Source organism: Cebus imitator, unplaced genomic scaffold (genome assembly GCF_001604975.1).
Source record: "Cebus imitator isolate Cc_AM_T3 unplaced genomic scaffold, Cebus_imitator-1.0 Scaffold1650, whole genome shotgun sequence".
NCBI lineage: Eukaryota > Metazoa > Chordata > Mammalia > Primates > Cebidae > Cebus > Cebus imitator.
This window is the reverse complement of record NW_016108965.1, coordinates 450-6,845: the sequence shown is the minus strand read 5'-3', so window position 1 is coordinate 6,845 and position 6,396 is coordinate 450. Positions and strand designations below refer to the sequence as shown.

General features: G+C 45.4%; 1 pseudogene; it reads right to left on the bottom strand.

The window, feature by feature from the left end:
• Nucleotides 1-2,621: 2,621 nt before the first annotated feature.
• Nucleotides 2,622-5,065, bottom strand: LOC108299073 (annotated as a pseudogene).
• Between the last annotated feature and the right edge of the window lie 1,331 nt (nucleotides 5,066-6,396).

Genomic DNA, 6,396 nt, shown 5'->3' with positions numbered 1-6,396 from the left:
AAAAAAAAAAAAAAAAAAAAAGCCTTGAGGTGAAAAAAGAGGGTGTATCCAAATCCTTCCTGGTTGGCTCTTTTCAAGAACCACCACCAGGGTGTGTCTGTTAGCTTTTTCCCTCCAAAATTAAGTAATCGACATAAGATAAGCAAAGCTTTATAAAGACCCAACCAAAGAGCCAAGCAGCCTATCTCTCCATCTCTGCAAAACAAAAACAAAAATGAAAACAAGCCTTCCCTTTTAGATGTATATGGCATGACTGGTCATTACTGAGATAACTCTACTAAATAAAAACCACTGTGCTGGTTCTGGACTCCCGCACATATATAATATATGTATCTCCAGGGCTCTGCCAGGCCTGGCAGCTGCTGTCTGCCACCTAACCCCAGGATATAAGAACTTCCCTTCCAGGGGCTATGAAAGCTCTTTCTCTGGCTGTGGGGTATAGATCTTATTCTTAAGTCCTTCACTAGCCTAGGGAACCCTGAGGCCTCATGGGTCTGGGTAGGTTGTTTAGCATTTTTCAAACTTCCAAAGCAGATGGATGACCATAAAATCAAAATGGACTATATTGTAGATAAAAAAGAAAGAGGAGAATTAAAATCATTCAATTGTGTGTGTATTTTTCTTTTTTTCTTTCTTTTTTTTTTTTGAGACAGGGTCTCATTCTGTTGCCCATACTGGATTGCAGTGGCATGATCTCAGCTCACTGAAACCTCTGCCTCTTAGGCTCAAGGGATCCTCCCACCTCAGCCTTCCAAGTAGCTGGAACTACAGGCATGTGCCACCATGCCTGGCTCATATTTGTATTTTTGTAGAGACAGGGTTTAGCCATGTTGCCCAGTGTGGTCTTGAACTCCTGAGCTCAAGTGATCCTCCTGTCTCAGCCTCCCAAAGTGTTGGGATTATGGGCGTAAGCCACTGTGCCAGGTGTCAATTTTATTTTATTGGACCATATGAAATTGTGACTCCTGTTTTTACATAAGGGTCGAATATCAGCAAATTCAGATGGCTCGACCTAATTAAATACATATTTTCCTGATTTGCACAAATTATCAATTCAAACACAAAGTTGTGAAGCAATGCCTTACTTAAAAATTATGCATTAAACATGCGAAGTGAGAAGATTAAATGGCTGATTCCATTATAGGTGGACTAGACTGGGACACTATTTTTTCTGCCATAACAAGAAAACACCCACGTTATTAAAAGCATTTTTTAGAAATTGAGTTGCCAAAAAAAATGCTAGCACTGAAGCACAGAGACGTGAGGAGAAACAAACTTTTCCTGAGAGGTCTTTCAGTATTTCAGCACTACAGGTGTGGGTGGGCAGAACAGCTCACCCAGGAAGATCCCAAACTGAAAACCTAACTTTCAAATTACACCCACATATTAAGCTGGTGCAACAGCCTCCCCAGATACAAGAAAAATGACCCTTCTCTGCGTGGCACTCAATGGCATAAAGATACTTGGATTCTTAAACTGATAGAAGAGAGAACTGTTTAGTGGGTTGACAGGGCTTAACATTCCCTTGACAGCCCTCTGATTTCTCATGTGGCCACTGAAATCTCATGTATTCGTCAGTTCAAAGTTCAGAATTCTACCCAGTCTTGAGACTACTATCTTGTATTTCTTTGCAGTTAATTTTTCGCATTGAGATTTCTAGCTTGTTGCCTTGTAGGTTTCTTGCTGCCTTCTCTTCCCCAGATAATAGCATCCCACAAAATTTGGTGTTATTTCTAAACCCACAGTAGATACCTCAATCCTAGTGATTATTTCCTAGGCTGTCAGCTTATATGATAGACCTCAAAAGCTGAATGCTTATATGGTAGCCCTCAAAAGAAGTGATACCGTCATCAGTTTCTAAATACCTCCTTCAGATTAACTAAAAAACAACAGTGTAACACTATTTGCCTTTGGTTTTAAACATGTCCTAACTACTTCTTTATGGACATCTCCAGAGAAGGAACTATAATTCTTTGTACAGTGTTGAAATGTTCATGAATATATTTTCAAATCTTCAGTCTAGAAGAAGCACAGGTAGCATAAAAGTCAGGAATCCTGATGGGTGGTTGCAGTCACACAGCCTTCGTTGCCAGCCCCTCCAGTCATACTGCTTTTTCATGTTTTCTGTTCCATTTAACAACAGTTTCCCATAATTCTTGGAGGCCCAATCTCAATTGCCTTCCTTCTCAATCTTTCTTCCAGCCTGTTCTCCCCTAGCTTGATATTTCTATGGTCAGCTAGGCTTGCACCACCGTGTAGTGAGACGCAACCTCTCGTGGGAGGAAGCCCCCCACCCAGCACTTGCCCTGCCTTGTTCAGATACTGCAGGTGAATGAATTAACAGACTATTAAAGCATACTATTTTTTTGTTTAACTCTGAAACAGCACACTATTACATGAAAAAAGTAAAAATAGGTCTACATCTGCCTGAATTTAGAGACACTTTTGCCCCACCATCTGCATCATGAGTTAAATTTTAAGTGTTACGGTAGCTTCAGACCCCGATAAAATAGAAGAGTCGTTCACTCTAGTCACTGCCCCACGTCAAGCAATACTGGGGCTTGAAGCCATCCTCACCCCATTGGGAGCCTACCCCATCGCGCCAGGGTTTGGGGAGGAATTCAAACCTTATCTTCCAGATGAAACACTAGGTGAGTGCCCCGGCTCGAAACCTTCTGCTCTCATTCCCAGGTCTCGCTCCAGCACTTCCTCCCAGCTGCTCTTCATTCTCTGCCTGCCCTCAAGACTCGTGGAGGCGGTGTGGGAACCTAGGAGCCATTTGCAATCACTGTGCTGTTCCTGTAGGTCAATATGAGATAAAATTGGAGTCTCCCTCTCTCAGTGGCTCTCGGTTATCATACACGTGGGGACTGGTCAGACATCAAGCTAGCAAACCACACCAGGCGGGGAGAGTGGTGGTTAACGGGGGCCGCTGTGAGGATGGGCTTCAGGTTTTTGTGATCAAAGCTGTACCACAGCCTGAATATCCATATGCTCTCCTGTTTCGTCCAGTTTCTTCTGGCAAAATCTGGGCCGTCCCCTTCTAAGACTTGAAAGCTGTCATTGTTGGGTGGTGGGTCTTGATCGGGGTCAACACCAACTCTGAAGTACTGCCAGTGGTGTTCACTGTGGTCCTCTTTGGAGGGCTCCTCAACGCCAACTCTGAGATTAAGCCATGACAACATGGGTGTCGTGCCTCCTCCGATGATCCAGATAGTGAAGAACACGATGAGAAGCATGGTGGTGAACATCATCTGGCGAACATAGGATGCCATGTCACGGATGGCCAACGCAAATGCCTTTGCTCCCCTGAGGCCAGAAAACATCATCATGTGTTGAAAATTCCAGCCAATCGTATGCCTTCTGCCCAAGTTGAGGAAAAAGGAGAACGGGTAGATATGGGTGGCTCTGCCCAGTCAGATGGCAACAAAAGCTCCAATGATGAAAATGGGGCTGAAAATATGCTTCTGGAAGGTAAACAGCGCCAGGCCCATGTAGGAGAAGATGTCTCTGCCAGGAAATGTAACACCTCAAAGAGCTGTTTGGTTCGACTTCCTGATTCCACCGACAGATTGTTGTAGGTGTAAAGAGTTTGTGTGATTCCGCAGAAAAGGACAGCTACAACGCCTGTAAATCCACAGGCTTCTGTCAAGAGAAATATGCTCCAGGACATGAGGAAAAAGAGCGCTGTCTCCAGCAGGAGGAAGCAGTCCAGTTTGGTAAACTTGGTCACTAAAGCAGTCACAACGTCAGTCACAGCTCCCATGATAAAAGAGCCACTAAATATACCAAGAAAAATGCCAACTGGCATTAAAAAGGCAGCAGCATCAAAGGCGTGAGTGTTCAGTCCCGCTGGCTGGTAGGCAACAATAGATGAGAAAGTACAATGGCAACAGCGTCATTTGGGACCCTCTCTCCAAACAGAAGTGCAGAAAGATCCACGTCTGCCTGCAATTCATTAAATATCGCCAGCACAGTCACTGGGTCAGTGGCAGAGGTGATTGCTCCAAAAAAGAGACAATCTGTATAGTAAAATTTATCTGAGAGCAGTCCCATAATCTTCATAAGCTTCATCACACCATACATGAGATTTCTAACAATAAAGGATGAAACAGCAGACCCTAAGACGGCGCAGGCCAGTAAGACCTGAGATTTTTGAAAAAGCGTCTTTTTTTTTTTTTTTTTTTTTTTTTTTTTTTTTACATTTTTTTTTTTTTTTTTTGAGACAGAGTCTTGCCCTGTCACAGGCTGGAGCGCAGTGGCGCGATATCCACTCACTGCAACCTCTGCCGCCTTCTGGGTTCCAGCAATTCTGCTGCCTCAGCCTCCCGAGTAGCTGGGATTACAGGTATGTACCACCATCCCCAGCTGATTTTTGTATTTTCAGTAGAGATGGAGTTTCACCATGTTGGCCAAGATGGTCTCAATCTTCTGACCTCAGCCTCCCAAAGTGCTGGGATTATAGGCATAAGCCACCACGCCTGGCCAAAAGTGTCTCTTCTTTAAGCTGTATCCAGCATGGAAAATAACTGGAGGGAGAAGAATGCTGAAAAATATCTCTGGGTGGAATGTTATCCCCTAGCATGTCATTCTGCTCTACGCTGAATCTTGCCAGGGCTGATTTCTCCTTTCAGAGTGTATTCGAAGAACTTTCCGCTGACATTCACTAATAAGGTGCTGAAGGCCCTGTCTTCCTGAGTGCAGCTGAGTGATTTGTCACGGCCACTGGTAGCAGGGGTACCATACCTCAGGATCACCCCAACGATGAGCCCATAGATTATGGCCAGCCCAGTCTCATGCAGAAAGCGCACTGGGCAGTGCTTGACAAGCCAGATGGTGAGGATAGTGAGCATGAGCAGAAGGATGAAGGTGAGCAGGTTCACACTGTCTTCCAGTGAGTCTCCTTCTCAGTGACAAGCTCTTCCATGGTGCTGCTGTTCTCAACCGCCTTGGAGTAGGAGGTCGAGGCTGCAGCCATGACTCGAAGCCCCCGACCTAGCAGAAGTGGCAAGGGCGCCCAGGCAGCCCCACTCGGGCCTAGGCGTGCTGCTTCACCAGGCTCCATGGTCCCCAGGCCGCCGTGCCTCCTCCACGCGGGGACCACAGCCTGAGCCATCGGTGGGTTCCAGCAGCAGCCCCGATCTGCCCAAGTGGCCGTGGCCAATGCAGTTCCTCCTCCTACCTGGGCCAGGCCCGGCCTGCACCCGAAGCAGTGCCTCCAGTTGTATTTAAAATGTAGTTTTTAAAGGAATGACAGAAAAAATGGGAAATTATATTTAAAATCTTGGAGGAAGAAAGCTATCTTAACAAAACAGAGAACCAAATGCATTTATGTGTGACAGAAGGTACATAAAGTCCAAAAGTAAGTGAATTATTACATAAAACATTTGCAACTGAAATAAAATGTTATACCTCATTTCATTTTATTATTGTTTTGAGGGTTTTTTTGGAGAGGGGGAGACAGTTTCGCTCTTGTTGTTGCCCAGGCCACAGTGCAGTGGCATGATCTTGGCTCACTGCAACCTCTGCCTCCTGAGTTCAAGCAATTCTCCTGCCTCAGACTCCCAAGTAGCTGGGATTATAGGCATCCGCCACCATGCCTGGCTAATTTTTGTATTTTTTAGTAGAGACAGGGTTTTACCATGTTGTCCAGGCTGGTCTTGAACTCCTGACCTCAGGTGATCCACCTGCCTCAGCCTCCCAGAGTGCTGGGATTACAGGTGTGAGCCACTGCACCCAGCCTATTTTATTACTTACACATACAATATATATCACATTTTATCTGAATCATCTAAATTTAACTGAATATTTTAGATATATGTTTTTTGGGGGTTATTTGTTTGCTTTTGAGAGGAGTCTTTCCCTGTTGCCCAGGCTGAATGGAGTGCAGTGGCACAATCTCAGCTCACTGCAACCTCCGCATCCCGGGTTCAAGCAGTTCTCCTGTTGCCTCCCAAGTAGCTGGAACTACAGGCACATGCTGCCACGCCCAGCTAATTTTTTTTTTTTTTTTTTTTTTTTAGTAGAGATGGGGTTTCACCGTGTTGCCCAGGCTAGTCTTGAACTCCTGAGCTCAGGCAATCTGCCCGACTCAGCTTCCCAAAATGCTGGGATTACAGGGGTGAGCCACCACACCTGGCAGATATACGTTTATATAAAGAACCTATTGATCAGGCCAGGAGCAGCACATGGCTCACACCTGTAATCCCAGCACTTTGGGAATCTGACGCAGGCAGATCACCTGAGGTCAGGAGTTTAAGACCACCTGGCCAGCATGGCAAAAACCCTGTCTCTATTAAAAATACAAAAAAAATTGCTGGGTGTGGTGGCGTGTGCCTATAGTCCCAGCTACTCAGGAGGCTGAGGCAGGAGAATGACTTGAACCTGGGAACAGAG